At 44.1% G+C, this 22,058-nt stretch overlaps 1 protein-coding gene across 1 annotated transcript in view; it reads left to right on the forward strand.

Moving 5' to 3' along the window:
* The window catches only part of LOC142216170 (uncharacterized), a 138,340-nt gene that overhangs the window by 26,755 nt on the left and 89,527 nt on the right, over nucleotides 1–22,058 (forward strand). The gene's annotated exons all lie outside the window — the stretch shown is intronic.

Below are 22,058 nucleotides of genomic sequence, written 5' to 3' on the forward strand. Positions count from 1 at the left end.
GTTATCTGAGAGCTTACACCCCAGAGGAGCCCATCACAAACACCGAGACTTTACCACCAGAGATAGCGCATATTCGGCAATATCGGCTCAAAGGTACGGGAGCCCTGGGAGTCAGCGGGCTGCAGCCCTTAGTTCAAATGAGGATTGAAAACCTTTCATGATTCATGACAAACCCTTAAACTGAAAATCAATCTCTTGACGCTCGGTTCATCTCGCTCCGGCAGGACAGATCAGTCTGAAATATTTCACTTATTGATTGTCCATATAAGACATCTCTCCTTATCACACCAGTAGCTCAATATCGTTTTACAAGGAGGACGGGGCCTTGGGTTGTGAGGAACACGTATGAAAGATGTACAGTATATAGCGATACATGGGTTAGGACAAGTCTTATGCGTTGTCACACCACCGGCCCTGGTGCAAAATCTCCGCTCGTGTCCCACATGGACGTTGTAGCAGCACTTCCATTCCCCTTGTCTTCTCTATCGGAAATCAGACCATCAGACTTGTTCGCAACGTCTCTGTACACACAAGCTTTCCATCATTCCTAGTCAACCCCCGCACCTTTTGTGCCACATCCTCCCCCAAAGAATTGTTCCTTGACTATATTCTGCATCTCCTTTCTGACAGTGGAAGGTTGTGTATCATAAATCTTCTCACTCCAATGCACCAAGGACAGGGGGAATAATTTTACAATGCACAGACTGACAGATATGAAAGGAAGAAAAGAGATCAAAGAAGTTTCACCAACCCTTAATTTGTTGAGGTTGACTTTTGGGCCCCCCTGACTTCAGGGCCCTCCTACAGCTGCAACCACTGTAGAGGTAGAGGTCTCCCCTGGGTCTTAGTGTCTGAAGGAGCCCAAAGGGCTATATAAAGATTTCAATATATAAATAGAACCATACCACAATGTCTAGGACTCATGGTCTGATATGGACGACCTCTCCTGAGGATAATATTGGACAGTCCCATTGAACTCTATCAGTTTTTCCGTCCTCCATTATGTATTGTTTGCCTTGTCTCTCCGCTAACTTTATTGTATGTGATTAGACCACATTTACCTCCATATTCTCAGGTGCGCTCCGGCATTTTATGGCAGCTTTAGATTTATTTTGAGTTTGGATTTCTTCGCAGTCGATGCCCCTTGAGAAAGGTGTTTACTATTTCATGTCTCCTCAGGCACTGAACTTTATTCCATTCCCCTTCCCTTCCATGTATTTACCTGAGCTGCTTCTTTCCATTGTATTTACATTTGCCTTTAGCTTAGAGATATTTTGCAGAATTAAAAAATGCAAAAAAAAAAAAAGTGAAAGTCATTCCAGCTATTTACCAATTTCCCAGCTAAAAAACATGTCAAAAACAAGGCATTACCCCTGCAGGGCAAATATAGTATTGCATGCTGGCCATCCTTATATTGCAAGCCCGGCAGGAAGGGATGGAGCCCCCTCTGACATATGGACGGCAGCTCCTTTAATTCTCCATATTGGTTGCACATTCATGCAGAACTCCGCTTTGCAATCTTTCTAATCTGTCTTAAATACGAGTCTTCAGTTTCTTTGGCTTCTGCTGCGCGTTCGAGTTCCCTCCTGGGATAGCCGTACATATCACACACTGCGTTACATCAAGTTCCACCAAGCCTACTGTTTAATTTCATTTTCCATGACCCCCGGGAGAACGGCACATGTACCTTGGCACTTCAGACAATGTACTTCTTGCACAACACAATCAGTAACCTTTGTGGCAGTCTGGAAACCCGCTTGTTACCACTCGAGCCTGCTAATGAGTCGGCGACGGCTGCGGCGAGGGCTTAAAATATTTATCTGGGATGGTTCGAGGAATAATCCGGAGACGCTTCTATGGAACGCTCCATCTTATGTCAGAGTCGCCCGTCTGTCTGTCTTATTATTGATGCGCGGGACGTTTACGACAAGAAACAAATCAACTATTAATTCAATTAACTTAAAATAATTGCATTGATTTATTTGCAGAAATCGCTCAATAGTTGCGTTCCGCTTGGCGGAGCCGTCACGAGGCTGCTGTTTCCTGATGAGATCCGTGCGAGAAGTCGTGAACCTAAAGGTTGAATGGCTACATAGCATATACAGTAGATATACAAAGTATCTAAAGATATAGAAAGAGTCATAAGAAAATGTAACATTGTTGTGTCTGCAGCTCTTATGCAGAGCTATGGGTTCCAATGGGTACAGACTACAGACCTTGTGGCCAAGTATAACTTTGTTCCTGCGGCTCCTGGTCTTGTTCTAGGGTGCTGTCGGGTCCTCCAAAGGCTTTGTAGTGGTATTTTGGGGTATTGCACACCCTGTAACATCACCCCTATGACTATGTCTTTGATTCTCCGATACGTGAGCTTCCCGATACATTGTATTCCGGCTGTAATAATCCTAATTGCTTCCCGTTGACCATTTCTTGTCATTTTTGGGTGCGCGGTCGGGATCATTGGATGCTCATTACAGAGTATGATGTATATTTCCAGCGATAGGGAAATAAATTGAAATTGCTTCCATTTAATTACAAGTGTCATCAGTATTTATTTAATTAAGGCGATCATTTATATTAATTGATTTATTGGGATGGCTGGCATTCCTTCAGTGTAAACCCCCATCTAATGGCCCACGTCTGCAGCTGAATGTGCTTATAAATAGCTTACATCCATTTCGAGGAACATATCTGCTAATGGCATATTACATTGCTATTAACAACGTCAGCTAAACATCAGGCAAGGGTGACCTCCTAACAAGCAGATGGAGGCAGCCGGGTATTCACACACCACAGGCATCCGTTGCTGGCAGGTTGTTTTATGGCTATGCTCATGGATGACGCTGGGGTATCTTAAAGGGGTGGTCCAAAGATGTTCGGAAACTTAGGAGTGGCTGTGGTGCGTGTAAAACACCACCCAAAAAGTAATACTTACCTATCCCTGGCGATCTATTGTGTAGTCCCAGCCCTCTTTCCCTCCCATTCGGGACTTGCCAGGTTCACATGACCACTGAGACCAACCAGTGTCCTCAGCGAACACAGGCAAGGAACTGGTGATGTATGTGAGTGATGTCACCGGATAGGGGCTGTACGATGGAGGGCTGGGGATAGGATATGACTATTTTTTAACCCAGCTCAGCTGCCCCTGCGTTTGCTATAATTCTTCAAAAACTCCTTAAACACCATCAGGGCCCCCTTGTCCTTCTCAGGCCATTCTAACCCCAGGGTCATGCACATGCCATAGTTGACGTTTGGCCAACAGCTATTCCTTCCAACATTCATTGGGACATGCTAAATGTGTCTAGATAGGGGATACAGTTTTGTAGGTGTCTTATCTCCCTTGATAACAGAAGATAGGTAGGGTTGCGCCGATCTTGAGATTTCAGGATCAATTTTAAAATCCGATTTTCGATCATTTTCAAGCCGATCCCGTGAAATTTGCTCGATCGCCGATCAGGATCTGATCTTTCCTGATCCCGATTGCTCAACCCTAGTCAGTGCTTTTCTATGGGAAAAGTCACTTTTAGGGTTGAGCCAATCTTGAGATTTTAAAATCCGATTTCCGATCATTTTCCAGCTGATCCTAATCGCGGTCGTGAAATTTGCATCCGATCTTTTCCGATCCCGATTGCTCAACCCTAAAGATAGGACAAGCTGAAATTCCACAAACCCAATCATGTTCTTCCCCAACATGGGATCCTCCACATCCAGTAATGGTCCAGCAGAAGACACCCACAGTTGAAGGATACTATGGTTTATTTCCAAAGGTTTGTTGCAGGGGGTGCCCAGAATCATTTTATTGTTTGGGCTTGAGGAACCTCAGTCCAACATTGCATAACCATAATCCATCTTGTTTTCTCTGATTCCTTAGCAGTTCATTTTGACTTACGAAGACCCTCTTCAAGGCAAGTTCATATCCCATTCATGCTGCAATACCAAGCAGAGCCACTATACCAATATATGGCGCTGTACTCGGCAAGTAGTGAAGGGGCCACATCGGTCACCAAAAAGTAGCTGAGGCTTCTTGAAACCACAGGTGTCGGGCCTCCACCGATCTTCTACTTGTGCCCTATCCTAAGGATATCTCATCAATTATTAAGCCTGGAAACTCCCTTTAACTTGCTCTAGCAAGTTTAGAACTCTTCTCTGTGGTCATCGATGTCTTCCTCGGATGTGACTAGCAAGTAAAGAGACCTCATTGCAGAGAGGACTGTGTAATGGGCTGAAGGAACATTAGGTAATGAGTAACATGCTGGGGCCGTTCTCCGCATGCTGCTAAGTAGCCGTCCACCACTCATCCCAGACGTCACCCCAGATACTTCTTCATTGCTCTTATGTATCTCTGAGGACGTTCCATTCCTAATATTAATGAAGTCCACGTCTATGACAGTGACTCGGTATAACTACCCCTGTGGAGAAGTGGCCGCGATGACTCTCGGAGCAATCGTTTGCTCTTCTTTGGTCTCAGATCATTGTCAGGGACGGAGAAGATGATGGCAGTAAAGGGGATGGGATTGTCTATGAATAATTCACGTGCGGAGTCAGCCGGAGTGCTGCTTAATTGTAACTAGAAGATTAGACAGCCGCAGGGAAATAAACTTCTGAGGGTGTCACCTGGGTCCTGAGATCCAATATGCCCGGTACTTGGAGGTTTTATTGTCTGCAGCGACTATACTTTATTGCTGCATTTGTTAAAAAGTTTCAGAAACTTTCAACTTTATAGCTGAGACTTTGTATGAAACTTTGTATCAGACTCTGCTCATAGGCTAAGTCGATCGGAGACTCAGCTGCGTAAGTTCGCGTTTTCGCGATGGGTGGGGGTCTTAGACTATTACCTGTTAAAAGAGGATAGGTCCTCCTTCTTGGGTTAACCCCTTTAACTGAAAAAAACTAAAGGGGTGACATGGGGAATAAAAAAGCTTATCAATACATTCCTGCATCAGTTAAAGGGGTTAACCCGAGAAGGAGGACCTGTCCCCCCGCTGCACATTTAGCCTGACCACCGCCATGTGGGTGTGACTGGTGGTGGACGGTGCCCCCATTCACTTCCATAGCCAACTGCTCTACGTTGACTATCTCCAGTGCCGGGTCAGGCTAAATGTGCAGGTTAACCCATTCTTGCTTTTTTACTAATACAACCCTCGGTCCCCAAGACCCCCATTTATTGCTTTAGTGGAGGGCAGCCGGGGAGGCCATGACTCTCGTTCCTCCCCAGGACTCTCATCTCTTATCGACTCTCCTCTACTCCCAGTGCGGGTCCATTAAGTAGAGTGGAGATGATCATGTGACCATGAGCCAGAGCGGCTACACAAGAAACAAATAAGAGTTATGGCCTCCCCAGCAGCCCTCCGCAAAGGTAATGGGAATGATGGGGGAGCTTGTGTCTACAGGTATGTTGTGTACTAGTCATCATAGGGTATAGAGAGAACAAAAGGGAAGTGTAAATGTTGCTAAAACGTACAGACGGAATGTGATGATAAGTTGAGCTTTTGCATAACGGGTTGTGAACCTTTAATTATACCTCTGAATGCAGACAATCCCTTTAAGTACTGGGCTACCTACCTGACCTAATGATGTGGGTGTGAAGAAGACACTGCAAGCCCAATAAAATTTTCTACCAAACGGTGCAGAATGTTTTAGGGAATAGTTACGGTATTTTCTGTTACAAGTTTTTCCCTGCGCAGGCGCGTCGGGTCCTCTTTAAGGTATTAGGTCGAGCCCTGTGTTTATCCACTTCTAATGAGGAAGAGAATATCAGGATACACTAGTTACCAATCCCCTGATACCTTCGCCCATGATGAATAGGAAATTGTGGTTAATTTCCCCCGTACGTGTCTGACAGGCTCAAAGAGCTGAAACTTTGCTTTCTGTGACACTGATTTGCTAAATAATCAGCCGCACTTGCGAAACCTCCGAAACCGCGCGGTGTAATGAATTAGCATATGCAGATCTCAGGCTTAATTAATCACTGGTTAATGGAGGCTGGCGACAGCGATCACTCCGCACAGACGCCCCTAGTCAAAGTTCCCCTCTCCGAGCCTTATAAATATTCACGTGTATTTACCTGCAGAATCTCGACTGTATTCGCCGTCTATTGCTCCAATAGAGGGAACGACACCGACTGTTTCCACAATAACATGATTACTTCCATGTGACTAGACTACACAAGAGCCTGTTCACACTCAGACTGTTTTATCCCGTCTACTGCACCTAGAAGTAATCATGTAATAATATAATCAGGTAATAATATAATCCGCGCTCCAGCCCAAGGGCCGAGAGGAAGAGAGAGGTCAAATAGACAATATCCGGCCACATACCATCTGCTAGAAACTGTCCTCATCTGAGAACAATACCAAAGTGTCATGTCTGGATGTGTCACTCTATCTATCTATCTATCTATCTATCTATCTATCTATCTATCTATCTCCTATCTATCTATCTATCTATCTATCTATCTATCTATCTATCTCCTATCTATCTATCTATCTATCTATCTATCTATCTCCTATCTATCTATCTATCTATCTATCTATCTATCTATCTATCTCCTATCTATCTATCTATCTATCTATCTATCTATCTATCTATCTATCTCCTATCTATCTATCTATCTATCTATCTATCTATCTATCTATCTTGTATCTTTCTCATCTCATCTATCTTATTATCTATCTATTTTTTTTTTAAATCACTGGATCCAATACCTAGTCCTGTACACATTTTCCCCCCTCTGGGTACTTTTGTATTAATATAATTGAATCGCGTCCCCATTTCCATATACCTATTCCACCACCTTCCATCACAAAGTCTTCCCATTGATCAATGTTCTGATCCCTGGTGACTCAGTCATTGGCGCTGAGCTGCAGTACCTGGCCTGACCACTGCTCAGTGTATGGCGCTGTTTGTCTCCTGCTCTGTACACTGCACACATTTGTTGGTCGATCAGCCCTATTAATCCCTACATAGAGCTCCCAGTCCATACTTGTCCTAATATAATCATGTTCTGCAGTAGTCAATGGCGGTTCTGAGCGATGAGTAAGGACCCGGCTCGGTCTCCTCTTGTCCTCGGTCTTCATCTTTATCCGTGTGCACACGTATGAGCCTGGCCGGGCACACGCTACATGCAGACGGATCCGGCTAATAAATAATGGAAAGGCTCTGGCTGCTGATAATTCAAGGTTGCCAGCGCTGTATGAATAAGGGCTGAGGGCTTTTTATGTTTAACAGATTGTTTCCAAACAAAAAGCGCTTGAGTGAAAAACACAGCACTCCAATCTGCAATGTGTTTACCGCTTTACAAATCCTTTTAAATCCTTTTCAGCTTTTTAATTGCATCAAAATGATTCAAATTAAGCAGCATGCGGGCGCCGGTGGGACAAGCCGGGTGCGAGCCAGGCCCGATTCTGCTTTTATTACTACACAAGGCTCGCGGGGAGCCAAAAAGAGTAGACACCGGGAAGGGTTAGATTAGGCTGGTTAACCGTGTGCCGGGCTGCAGCGCTGGAAGGGTTAAAGCCTTGAAGTGACGCCATTGTTTCTCTCGTCTATTCAACGGTAACAATGGAGGAACATATGCTGCGGAGAGAAGGGAAAAGTGCCCGAAACAAAGCCTTCAATGGCGTCCCTCTTAATCCTCTCGTAGCTTATGTGCGGCTGCTCGGGACTATTTGTATTAATAACAGAGACTCGTGTTGGCGTCGAGGCCGCGGCGAAGGCGAGGATGGCACCCCCACGTATGGGGGACGAAAATAACTCTCTATAGATTAGGGGTATTTAGGGCGCCAAGTAGTTGTATTCGGCATCAGCAAACTGGAGAAGATGAAACTGAAGGTGGCAATTCATATTAGACATTACACTGTGCAAAAGTTTTAGGCAGGCGTGGAGAAAATGCTGCACAGTAAGAACGCTTTCAGAAATAGAAGGGTTAATAGTTTATTTCTGACCATTTACAAAATGAAGTGAATGGAGAAATGTAAATCCCATCAATATTTGGTGTGACCTTTGCCCTTTTCCTTATTCTTGGTACATTCAGACAGTTTTTAGGCAGAACTGGGCAGGCAGGGAGGTTGTTTCCGCCGCCATCTTGAAGGCTTGCTCCAATCCGTCCATCTCATCATATCATATCCCAGACAGACTGGATGATAGACGATTAACACTTTGCAGAATCCCCCTGCCTAAAACTTTTGCACAACACTGTATTGCTATGACCGATTCTACTAGCACGAATCAACCATCTAATACGTATAAAATGCTAGCTGAGGTTTGGTAGATATCACGGGAAGAAAGGATTGGCCGTGCTGAATTCCAACATGCCCCATCCAGGAAGACAAGAAGCCAACAGAGGTGTCTGACATTGGGTTATTCCTTCTCTACATTGGAAGCACTTGGACACTTAGATGAACTGAGCATGCATGTGTATAGGGAGAGCGTTAAAGGGGTTATGTAGTATAATAAAACCTATTGCAATGCATACTGGATAAGCCTAAGCACCCATATATATATATATAGGATCACCCTACATCACCCCCTTTTTCGCAGGGCTCAGTGGGGTGTCCGGAGTTTTGTTCCTCTGCTTTCCCTGCTGCGGCCTTCTCTAGGCGGGACATCCCCTACTATAACAATGTACTACTATGGCTAGCAGCTATATACAGCCTGATACGTATTGTGTGCGCATCATATGGGTCTATATACTGTAGCTGCTGTATGCTTTGGCACTATTCATTTTCTATGTATTATCCTATCCTAGGCCACCAAGTAAACTGCTATCAATGAGAACGCGACCCCCCCCCTCCCCCACAATATAATAATTCTGATCCTCTTCTCTTATTACTTTGCATTATGCCTTCCTTTTTTATTCCTCCTGGCGATTTCTGACTACATTGGTATCTGGGCGTTCCTTGTTGCCCACTTTGGCGCTACCCAGTCACTGCTGCCAGTGCCAAGAGGAAGGGCAATGCCAAGTTAAGAATGGATTAATGAATTACTTGGAAGAGGAACGCGACTACCACGGAGACTACAATGTATACGAATAATGACAAGCCCTCTCTAACTCCTGCCACGCCTTAGGCCATCACTGATGTTAATCCCTACATTACCCTTTACCAGCAGGGCCGTCCTTATTACTGCTGTCACTACCCAATATCGCCCAAATGATTACCCCAGCCTGCAATAGACAGGTACACACGTTCTGTGGGATGTCCGGATTTATCTGAAGACCATCAATAGTTTATAGTGTCTGGAACCTATAAGACTATTCACATACTATTCAATCATCCTGGTGTCAGTGGGACCAGTCCTAAATTCCGGATGCCGCCCTACCATCCTGAGTGCTTTAGGTATATCCTGGCTTCAAACCCATCTACATCCAGAGGGATTGAGATGGGTACAATGGCAAAGCAACAAGATGTCAGCTCCTTGTATCACTGCACGGCCCCTGACTCTCTTCGTCAGGGACGAAGTAATGAAGTCCGAACGTTGCGGTCTGCTCTTCTTTGAAGACATCAGCAACGGTGGCGTGGACCGGCCACAAGGATGGGACTCTTATATTGTTGGGGGCTACAAGGATGGGGCTAATATAATGTTTGGTGCCAAAAGGAGGGGCCATTATATTGTAGGGACGATTATATTGTAGAAGCCAGAAGGAGGGGCCATTATATTGTTGAAGGCTGCAAGGATGGGGCCATTATAATATTTGGTGCCAAAAGGATGGGACCATTATAATATTTGGTGCCAAGAGTAGGGGGCCATTATACTGTAGGGACGATTATATTGTAGGAGCCACATGGAGGGGCCATTATATTGTTGGGGGCTACAAGAATGGGGCTATTATAATATATGGTGCCAAAAGAAGGGGGCATTATATTATAGGGACGATTATATTGTAGGAGTACCATGGAGGGGCCATTATATTGTTGGGGGCTACAAGGATGGGACCATTATAATATTTGGTGCCAGGAGTAGGGGGCCATTATACTGTAGGGACAATTATATTGTAGGAGCCACATGGAGGGACCCTTATATTGTTGGGGGGGCTCCAAGGATGGGAACATTATAATATTTGGGGCCAAAAGAAGTGGGTCATTATACTATGTGGGCGATTATATTGTAGCAACCACAAGGAGGGGCCATTATAATGTTTGTTGCCTATAGGAGGGGTCCTTATATTCTTGAAGGCTATAAGGATGGGGCCGTTATAATTAGAGATCAGCGAATCGGTTCGTAACTGACCGGATTTGACCTGAATATTGCAAATTGTTTGTTTTCATCCTCATCCTGCATTATTGCGGTTATATAGAGGGTACTACTGTATATGTGGCACTATTTTGGCATTATGTTTCGATATGTATCTGATGTTGCTTTTGGTCACCTTTCCAGGTCCGGCAGTAACATTGTGATCTGCAATAATAAATCTAGGTCACCTCTACATAAGGGCAGGTCACTTTGGTTGCATCTCCCTGTGCAACCCATGTGCATTATATGGAACTGCTCCGGATCTTTCCTCTTTGACCAGATCACATCCCAGATACCTTTCCTTTCAGTCCCGGCACCAATCAGCGATGAGTTCCTAGCAAGAACCAGCAGCAAACCCCTGATGGTGCAGGTTTCCGTGCGGCGGGACGTGCTCTTCGATGTTGATTGTCTTATTGACTGATACCGGTGTTCGCTCAGCTGTGTTGTGCCTCTGCCAGAGCATATCCGTCCAAGAGGCGTCTGCTGATAGATATATCACTCTTTTCTATAGTATCACTTGTGTAGCTCAATTAAGTCATTACAACGGTCTTGTCTATTTACACCGCCACGATCGAAAGCGAGCAGGAAAAATATAGCCAAATAAAGGGAGAGAATGACAGAGGGAGCCGGTTAAGTAACACAAGCGTCAGCATTTATTTCTATAATACCGCCATTCTGAGCTCAGCAGTACCGTGAATAGGGGTGAGGGGAAAGGGGAAAGAGCCTATGGATGTAATCATGGAATCACATAATGAAATTGTGCAGAGATGGCGCCATCAGCTCTTTCCGTGGTAGAATAAGGTTGCTTTGCACGTTTTACAATGACTTTATTCCATGGCAAGACCAATAGACAGAATCGGGTGCCACAAGGCATTTCATACTGGGGTATTGATAGCGGTATTATGGCCCAAGTTTCCTATTTTTATATGATATGTAATATTTATAGCATGTGAACTCTTTGCATCCTTTATTAGCTGATACCTATTAGGAATTTGCAGGTCCCATTGTTAATGAGCAAGACGAGATAGTCTAGGACCGCCCACCTGACAGTATAGAGCTTAATTAGCATATTGGCTAGCAGCACCGATTGCTCAGGAATGGTGGGGGCTAGAGATAGTATCACAACTGTGCCAGAATTGAAGGATGTAAAGGGCTGGACTTGGCGGAGATGGTGGTTACAACCTCAGCATCGAAACAATTTAGATACAATGGACTACATATATGGGAATTTGGCCACCTAGGCAGACATGCTACAGTACGTGTATGCAAGAGGAAGATAGGAAAGCCAGTCATTGATATTAATAAAGTAAGCCAGTAGGGTAACATTATCAGGAGCAGTACCTCCGAACTACTTCATGGTGAATTCGGGTGTCATAAGCCATGCCTCCATCTCCACCTATATCCCTTTATTCTCCCACACTGTATAATACCCTTTTAATTACTGACTATAATATGGTATAATATAATAGTGTAGGCCCAACACAATGTTCCCTCTCCATGTGGCCCCTCTCTATAAAGCCGTCCCGCCATTTAAAGCTCCATAATTATGGCCCCACTGGTATAATGCCTGTCTTGATGTGGTCCCCACAATAAAATGTCCTTCTCCATGTGGACCCAACATTATAATGTCCTTCTCCATGTGGACCCAATATTATAATGTCCTTCTCCATGTGGACCCAACATTATGATGTCTTCTCCATGTGAACCCAACATTATAATGTCTTCTCCAAGTGGACCCAACATTATAATGTCTTCTCCATGTGGACCCAACATTATAATGTCTTCTTCATGTGGACCCAACATTATAATGTCCTTCTCCATGTGGACCCAACATTATAATGTCTTCTCCATGTAGACCCAACATTATAATGTCTTCTCCATGTGGACCCAACATTATAATGTCTTCTCCATGTGGACCCAACATTATAATGTCTTCTCCATGTGGACCCAACATTATAATGTCTTCTCCATGTGGACCCAACATTATAATGTCTTCTCCATGTAGACCCAACATTATAATGTCTTCTCCATGTGGACCCAACATTATAATGTCTTCTCCATGTGGACCCAACATTATAATGTCTTCTCCATGTGGACCCAACATTATAATGCCCTTCTCCATGTGGACCCAACATTATAACGTCCTTCTCCATGTGGACCCAACATTATAATGTCTTCTCCTTGTGGACCCAACATTAATATGTCCTTCTCCATGTGTACCCAACATTATAATGTCTTCTCCATGTAGACCCAACATTATAATGTCCTTCTCCATGTGGACCCAACATTATGATGTCCTTCTCCATGTGGACCCAACATTATAACGTCCTTCTCCATGTGGACCCAACATTATAATGTCTTCTCCTTGTGGACCCAACATTAATATGTCCTTCTCCATGTGGACCCAACATTATAATGTCTTCTCCATGAAGACCCAACATTATAATGTCCTTCTCCATGTGGACCCAAAATTATAATGTCTTCTCCCTGTGGTCCCAACATTATAATGTCTTCTCCATGTGGACCCAACATTATAATTTCTTCTCCATGTGGTCCCAACATTGTAATGTCTTCTCCATGTTGACCCAACATTATAATGTCCTTCTCCATGTGGACCCAACATTATGATGTCCTTCTCCATGTGGACCCAACATTATAACGTCCTTCTCCATGTGGACCCAACATTATAATGTCTTCTCCTTGTGGACCCAACATTAATATGTCCTTCTCCATGTGGACCCAACATTATAATGTCTTCTCCATGTAGACCCAACATTATAATGTCCTTCTCCATGTGGACCCAACATTATAATGTCTTCTCCCTGTGGTCCCAACATTATAATGTCTTCTCCATGTGGACCCAACATTATAATTTCTTCTCCATGTGGTCCCAACATTGTAATGTCTTCTCCATGTAGACCCAACATTATAATGTCTTCTCCATGTGGACCCAACATTATAATGTCTTCTCCATGTGGACCCAACATTATAATGTCTTCTCCATGTGGACCCAACATTATAATGTCTTCTCCATGTGGTCCCAACATTGTAATGTCTTCTCCATGTAGACCCAACATTATAATGTCTTCTCCATGTGGACCCAACATTATAATGTCTTCTCCATGTGGACCCAACATTATGATGTCCTTCTCCATGTGGACCCAACATTATAATGTCTTCTCCATGTAGACCCTACCTATATATGGTAGGCCGATGGATGGTAACGGTGGCCTAGAGTTAGAGACAGGTTTTATCCAATGGCTTCCGGTGGAGGGTGGAAGTGGAGGGGGGGAGGGCTCAGATGACAACAATAACAATTATTTTATTGGCACCACAATATGATGTTCAGTGCTAAATGATAGAGCTGCTTATCTTCTTCTTTATTATGGGTTGGGTTGATGTTGACGTTGGTGGTTGAAGGACTGGGATCCCTCTTTTTTGCAACGGACGGGGGCCAAAGCAAGTGGACGACCTCCAAAATACATCTACCATTGGTTCAGGGGACAAGTGGTAAATATTATCTATTGGAAGACTCATTTACTGGTTCCGTCAGTCTCGAGAGCCAAATGGCCATCTGTAGTATAGTCTAGAGTCCAGATCTGGACTATCCTATGGGACCGTTATACCGTAGAGTTGGATATTTTCTGGATATATTTCATAAAAATACATAAAAATACTGGCGAGAAGCCAATAAACATAATTTCTATTGAAAACAATTTGCCCTTGAATGTTTGATCGGAATGTGAAGAACGGCCAGACCTGACTGGTAGGCGTACAGTATGTGGAATGCCACCTTGTATCCTCACGACTCTTCTAGGGTCCTTGTCCTCATCCTCGGCCGGCTACCCTCCAAACCTCATGGGATCCTTGTCATCATGGTAACTGGTTAGTTAGCGAGTCCTTGGCGGTTTAGGAACACGACGAGGGTCCAGCGCGCGGCCTCTCCTATCTCTTTGGGCACGAAGGTCCAGGCTGTCGATACAATGTTCTTATTTTCCCCGGATACATTCTGTCACCACCAGACACTTTTACAAATAATATTTTATAGTAGAATTACAGTTTAATTGAATCTCCGTTTTTTTTTCCTCCTGTAGATAAAATATAATTCAGATTATACTAATTGTTTTCATGTGATGTTCTGTCATAACAAAACAATTAGTATAGTCAATGAATAATAAATCTGTACAGACGGCATTGGAGCAAGGAATACATATGGTAAAACAAATGCTAATTAATTGACGCGCTAAGATTAGACTTTATGCGATACAGAAAATTCTAGGAAAATTCTACAATTGTTAACTGCAAAGCTTAATGGGATTTTTGGCCCCAAATGCATACTGGTCATCGGTATCTGATCGCTGGGAGTCCTGCTCCCAGACCCCACACAGATCAGCTGTTCCCGCAACCTCCAGGTGTCAGTAATGGACGGCAGTGGAAGAAGTCTGCTCCAATCCAAGTGATAGGGGTAGAGTTGTAATTCCCTGGGGCCACACTATTGCTTGAATACGGTCCCCATTACCACTGTAGCTCTGCTCCTATTCAAGTAATAGGTCCAAAGCTGTAACCCCATCCAATCCATAGTGGTGGCACCAGGGTACACCTGTTTATGGTCCTATCCACAGCAATAGCCCCCAGCATCCAAAAGCAGCCAGATGAGTTGATCGGTGCAAGGATCAGATGTCGGACCCCCAATGATCAGACACTAATGGTTTATCCTGTGTATAATAAAATCTAGGGGGCTGTTATACTTCATTAAATCAATGCAATACAATATGCAATATGCAAACCCCTTGACAGGCTGCAATACACAAAACCACCACTCGTTGGCCACATCTAGGCACATATAGGAAGCATATCACCTTGTGATATCATATCACTTTTATGCTGAATATATCTGGACACGACTAGCTAAGAGGATGGAGGACACATCTGTATATAGCTTAGATCCCTGGATTTTATGTGTATTGGACTGCTGGCCCCGAGTCCGTCCAGTTGCCCTTTTTCAAGTGCAAAAATAACAGGTCCCGTCAGGTCAGATGCACCTGAAAAAGGGCCTAGATCTGGCACGAAACGCGTCATGCCTATCTGTCTTTTACCTACACCAATAAAGAAATTTGTTTTGGATACCTTGGCTTGTGCCTTATCTCCAATGAGCGCGGATCCCCTGCCACGGACCCTGTTGCTGTCCATTTTATGCATACATAACATGTATAGTTTACGGTGCGATCCCTGTACAAGATGGTTGGTAAATATGTTAAACACTACACAAGTGCCATCTATGGGAAATCTAACCCGGGATTTCTCTATACAAACAGAACAGTAGTGAGAAAACAAACATGGTTAATATCTGCAAACAGAAGAAAATCCCGGCAATGTACAGTAAGTAGCGTAGTGTGTGACAGGCAGAAGTGGGATTAGCAGGCGGTTGGCTGCCGGCATCTGCGGGGATCACAGTCATGTTACACCGGTTAGAGATCGGCGCTGGATAACGATAACAAAAATTGTTTCTTGCTAAATCCTTTCTCCTTAATAATACTTTTCAATGTTATTTTAACAAGACAATCCTATCTGCACACCCGCAAAGTTCTGCTGATTTCTTTCTTGCTTTCTGAGAGATTGTCTGGAGCAAGAAAATAACAAGGGCTTATAGAGGTAGGCCGTGCAGCTTCTATGGGGACGGTGGAGAGATGAGCCCCGTTCCTGGGGGGTAAGAACCTGTGTAGGGAGCAAATGCAAGCAATAATGTACTGAGGCATGAAAATGGGCTGGGGCAGAGGCAGATCAGGGGGGTCCCGGTCAAAGGTGCAACATGAAGATCCAGGCCCCAGTGCAAAATCTGTACCAGGCTCCCCTACCATAATCATATTGGGAAGAGGCTCATTATGGACCTCTTAAGGCTCCCGGGACCAGGTGCAACCGTACTCTCTGCACTTCGTCAAGTTATGCGCCTTGGTCCCTGTGCTCAATATATTGTATAGACAGATTGGACCACTAGAGTATCAGCAATCCTCTGCTAACACAATAATGGTCCAGCAGAAGACACCCAAAGTTCAAGGGTACTATGGCCTAATTTCAAGGGGTTGTTTGAGGGTGAACCCAAGGAACCTCCTTCTGACACTGAGAAACATGGTCCCTTTTGATGGATGAGGGAAAGCCAGGGTGCAAATAAAAGATATAGGGTTGTAGACAGAAGGCCAATTGCAACAGAAGCCATAAAAAGAGTGAGCAAGGAATGGTCCCATGGAGAATCCAAAGTATACCAACACAGTACGCAAGTAACAGAGCTACCCAATCTTTCTTTCCGCCGACATCTCCCATCAGAAACCACTCTTGGTATTTTCCATTATTTGTTCCATTTGTGGCATTTGCTGAATTCGCTGACAGCCTTGAATTGTGTGACAGCTTTCAATGTCATAATGAGAGAGAACAGAACATATGCAATTTCTTTATGACTCCTATAGGCAACACCATCTGAGAAGAAAATTCCTCTCCACGACCTTTATGCAGTTCCGGCTTCTCTTTTGCTATTTCATCTTCTAATATAATTAGAACTTTGTTCAACTGCCTAAGAAAATTCTTGAAACATCTTACAGTGATCAAAAGTTTTGTAAAGTGGGATTATAATCAGCATGTAATGGGGTTGTCACGTTTCAGAATGCGCCCCCTGTAGGACAAATGTAGTATTACATGGTGACCACTCAGAGTATAATACAGATGTGTCCTGACTTACTTTCCTCTTGTCTGGACATGTCTAGATTTGTGAGTCGTGAGATGATCAGCTTTTCAAGACGATAGTGTTTCATAATATTGAAATGACCCATTGATTTCAATGGGGAGCATGTAATACTGCATTTTTCCTATGTCGTAGTCGGGCATTGTAATCCAGCACTGGAGCACTTGTCTACCCTGACTATCCCATGTGGCCCAATCACAGGCCTCAGTGGTGCCACTAGGATCCCAGATACAGCCAGCGGCCAGAAGAGGATACTGGAGATCACCCAGGAGAGGTGAGTATAAGTCAAGGAGTCAAGCTGAGTGGGTTTGTTGTTTTTGCTCACCTCCGCTAGTCCTTCACTTGTTATACTCTGGCATCTAAAGAGTAATCAAAAGTTTGTGGGTGACGAACCCCAAAAGTTTTGGTTAGAGTCAGAACTTGAAATTTTTGGAAAATCTGTGTCGATTCTGGTTCTAAATGAATTGGTTTGATCATCCCTTTGGACATGGGGGCTCATAAGGTGTATCCTCCTATGAAGAGGTACAGGTAGTCCTCGACTTACGATGTTGAACTGTTGTTGCGCGTATTTCGATGTAAGTCGGAAACCTACCATACGACGCCATGTAGGAACGGATCAACGTGATTTAGTGTGCAGCGGCTCGGAACCGAGGAAGACTGTACCATATACAGTACAGTACAGTCTTGCTCGGTTCCGAGGCGCTGCACACTAAATCACGTACTGTACAGGGAGAGCTGGCAGCTTGCGTTTATGCTGGAGCTGACTTTTTCTCATAGGAATGCATTGGCCAGCATTGATTGGCCAGTGTACAGCATTCGACCAATCAACGCTGGCCAGGAGGTGGAGTCTAATATCAAACCACAATGGAAACTACTGTGGGCCGATCTTAGACTCCGCCTCCTCACAGACTAGCCTCCGGCAGAACCAGCGTTGATTGGCCGAATGCTGTACACTGGCCAATCAACGCTGGTCAATGCATTCCTATGAGAAAAAGTAAGCTCCCTCGTAACAGCAAGCTACCAGCTCTCCTGACTATCAAGGAAGATCCTGCTGCAGAACCGGTGTTGATTTTCCGTCCTTGCGAGTGCTGGCAGTTTTCTGTTACGAGGGAGCTTTGCTTTTTATCTCATCTCTAGTTGTAACCACGAAACGTCGTAACCCGAGGACTACCTGTATACATTATTGTTGGGGGCTTGGTATAGGTTTTGCGTTGGGGTCCATAAGCCTCATGTTATGGGGTCGGATTTCCTGAATCTGTCCCTTTTGTACATTTTATGCACTTGGCGTCTTCCGTAATGTAGCTTGTCTGTGTTGTTCATTCATCACTGGTAGATGCGTATCAGTGTAACGTGCTGTGCATGCCGCCATACACGCCATCCAATAATCACAGCCATAATCATTAACTGCCGCCTCTCCTTAAGAATTAGGACCAGCGGGCGGTCTACACAAAGCAGCCAACTGTAACTGCATTAATGCACCCTGCCTGTGTGAACTGGAGCAGAGAAGAGCTAGCAAGATAAACTAGGAGATACATCTCCCCCAGCACAGACTAATGAAATAGTAATGTGTGCAGACAATGGGCTCCTAGGGCGTGTGTCTGACAGATGTCAACAGATTGGTAAAATACAGTCTTCCACCTAGTGGCGATGAACATCACATCTGTCACTATCTGAGACGACACATAAACGGTAAGTACAGTTTGTCTTTTGCATTCCAAGATGATTGATTTGCGTCTTGTAATGTATTTGATCTGGTCTGTACATGGGCTCGATTTCCTTTCCTGTGTTTGGGTGCACTGAATGTCGTGACGTCACAGGAGCGTACTAGATGCCGGCTTTGGCACTCTTCTGAGACTTCGTGCGTCTGGAGGAAGAAGACACAGATTACTGGATGTTGCAAGTAGACTCATAAGTAGGGTTGAGCGATGGGGATCGGGAAAGATCGGATGCCGATCAGTGATCACGATCGGGATCGGCTGGAAAATGATCGCAAATTGGTGGGGTTGAGCCGATCTTGAGATTTCAGGATCAATTTTAAAATCCAATTTCCGATCATTTTCCAGCCGATTGCAGTCGTGAAATTTGCTCAATCATCGATTGGAATCCGATCTTTTCCGATCCCGATCGCTCAACCCTAGTCAATGCTTCTCTATGAGAAAAGTCACTTTTAGGGTTGAGCCGATCTTGAGATAACCTCCAACCTCGATCCCGCTAGAAAAGATCGGGATTCCAATCGCAATCGTGAAATTTACTCGATCGCCGATCGGAATCCGATCTTTTCCGATCCTGATCGCTCAACCCTAGAAATCAGATTTTGAAATCTCAAGATCGGCTCAACCCTAAAAGTGACTTTTCCCATAGAGAAGCATTGACTAGGGTTGAGCGATCGGGATCGGGAAAGACGGGTTCCCGATTGGCAAACAAGTAAATTTCACAATCGCGATTGGGATCGGCTGAAAAATGATTGGAAATCGGATTTTAAAATCGATCCTGAAATCTCAAGATCAGCTCAACCCCAATCGTAAGAGGTGAGGAAAGGTAAGTATAAATGTTATTTTTACACCTCCCATGGGCCTCCACCTATTATACTCTGGAGTCTGAAGAGTATACCAATTTGACAGAGTGTAACAATTTAATTTCTGGTTCAATCGGAACAAGTTCGAACTGAACTGAAACAGAGGATCACATCATTTGTACAATAGACGAATCGAATCTTCAGATATTTGCCTGCCCTTAGTAAAGACTATATTTTACGAGCTGGGTTCGTCATGTACATACTGTAGGGTCTAATGGCTTATCACTAGGTTTAGTAAATATCACATACAATAACAATCCCGGAGAATCTGTTCTTAACATTCCGCGCCATTCCTCCATTGTTGGATAAGTTGGGTGTTACCACTTGGGGGTGTATGTATGCTCAGATTGTCCAATCAATGCTGACAATGCTAGATTGTACATGGACACACCCATGTCAACAAAGAGAATGGTAACGCCCAGTTGTTAATTTATTCATCATTTCCCAAAGGAATAGTTGAATAATGGTACCCTACACTGGTGGCGCACCAGAATTATCACAATAGATCAAGGGCAGTGCAAGGACGACATGGACGCTGTCACTGTCTTCTCGGGAACCACTCAATGGACTCCATGAAACCCAGTAGGACGACCCTATATTAGGCCACTAGGAGGAGATTTTTGGCATCAGCAGATATACAAGTAATTCGTTGATAGATTTGGGAGAAAATATTACACCGTGAAAAGTTCCTTGTCAAGAGACCCATCAGAATATAAAGGATTAGTGAAGTGGTGGCAACTCAGAAAGACTCACATCAAAGGAGATTAATCCCGAATCAAAGCTCCTTCAAGAAACAAAATTAAGTAAAAAACTGACATATTTAATTGCATCAAAGAGTAATACATCACTTTGCTGCTAATTCAGTAATTAGCCATAAGTAATGAAGGTAATTTAAGTACTATGCGCTTACTACACACCGTCATGGAGCTGTCACAGCAGAAATATTGACTGGCGCATACATATAGGTAACTATAAAGACGTGACAAATAGGAGGAATATATGATGGGTCATGAACGAGGCGTCGTAAGACTGCGCTGGAGAGGTTCTCGACATGGCGGCTCAGTGGTTAACAATGTATCCATTCGGATCTGGAGTCATGAAGTCGATGTATGGAGCTTGTCCTGGTCCTATCCATCTACTGTCCGATCATGTCGTGTAGAACAGGGCACAACTACAAAGTAACATGGACAACTCATTGATTTTACTGAATATTCTTATAGAATTTTCTTGATAGAATGGAGTTCCATAAAGTTAGGCTATAGCACACATCTGGGCTGATTCTTGGCCAAGTTTTTCCACTTTTTTTCATGGGTTGGGTCCATGAAAACAGAGTCGTATTCCAAAACCACCAAAAAGTACAACATAATCCAAAGACAGATCTTGACTATGAACCTCAGTAGCCTACCAGGTAGTTCTCAGTAGACCCTTGTAACAAGATGGGAACGTCCAAGGCTTTGCTCAACTGGGTGAAATCTTGGTTTTTGCCCTTTTGTATTACATTGTTGCAAATCCCTGTTTTTTACTATAACTTAAAGTGTATAAGTAGCAAAACGTTTGTTTTTAACTCTATGTAGATGTTTGACTAATAGCTATTTCTTCCAACTCCCCCAAACACATGCATGCTCAGGTAACTTCATTCTCAGTGGGTAGAGGGGAAGAAGCTGCTGTCAAACACCCTTGATATATACCAGCTTATATGCCCCTCGAACAGGGGTAGGGAACATGCGGCTCTCCAGCTGTTGCAAAACTACAACTCCCAGCATGCATACTTGCTCTGCTGTTCTTTGTATTCCCATGGAAGTGAATGGAGCATGATGGGAGTTGTAGTTTCACAGCAGCTGGAGAGACGAAGGTTCCCTACCCCTGCCCTAGAACAAAGGATCAGGCAAATGCTTCATCCCCTGGACACATCCTCATGCACATATGATAGTCACTCGGTCACACAGACTTTAAGGGTTTTGACCAACTGTGCATTTTTTTATATGGGCATAGCTGGACAAGGATCAAAGCCAAGATCCTGATATAGAAGGGCACCTATGCTAAGTTGCCTTGGTATCAATTATTTGCCCGCCTGTGCAATGATAAATCATCCATCTATGTATCCATTCATCCATTCACTCATTCAGATGTCCGCCCATTGACATCTACGTCTATCCTGCCATCAATAAGTCTGTGGACACCATTGACATGCGACACGTAAACCCGTCCTTTACCCCTCCTCGTAGAGTCAGTGGTATCTTTGCAGCCTCCAATGTGTTGAACCGGTTAAGCACTTATCTGTGATTACAGGATGATTCCAGGGTGGAGAAATCTAAATATGGATTTTACATCTGATGAGAACTTTGCATAGGCATTAGGAAACATTACCACAAAGTGATAGGAGCTGGCAAGGGGATTATTACTATGAAGATGGTGCATATTATGATTGGGTGAACAGACTCAGGCAGTGAAAGGGAAAAAAAATATTCCAATTTCTGTGCAGAATATACTCCCCGGTCTTCATTCGTATGCGGCACAGTGCTC

The sequence above is a fragment of the Leptodactylus fuscus genome, chromosome 8, assembly GCF_031893055.1.
Source record: "Leptodactylus fuscus isolate aLepFus1 chromosome 8, aLepFus1.hap2, whole genome shotgun sequence".
Classification (NCBI taxonomy): domain Eukaryota; kingdom Metazoa; phylum Chordata; class Amphibia; order Anura; family Leptodactylidae; genus Leptodactylus; species Leptodactylus fuscus.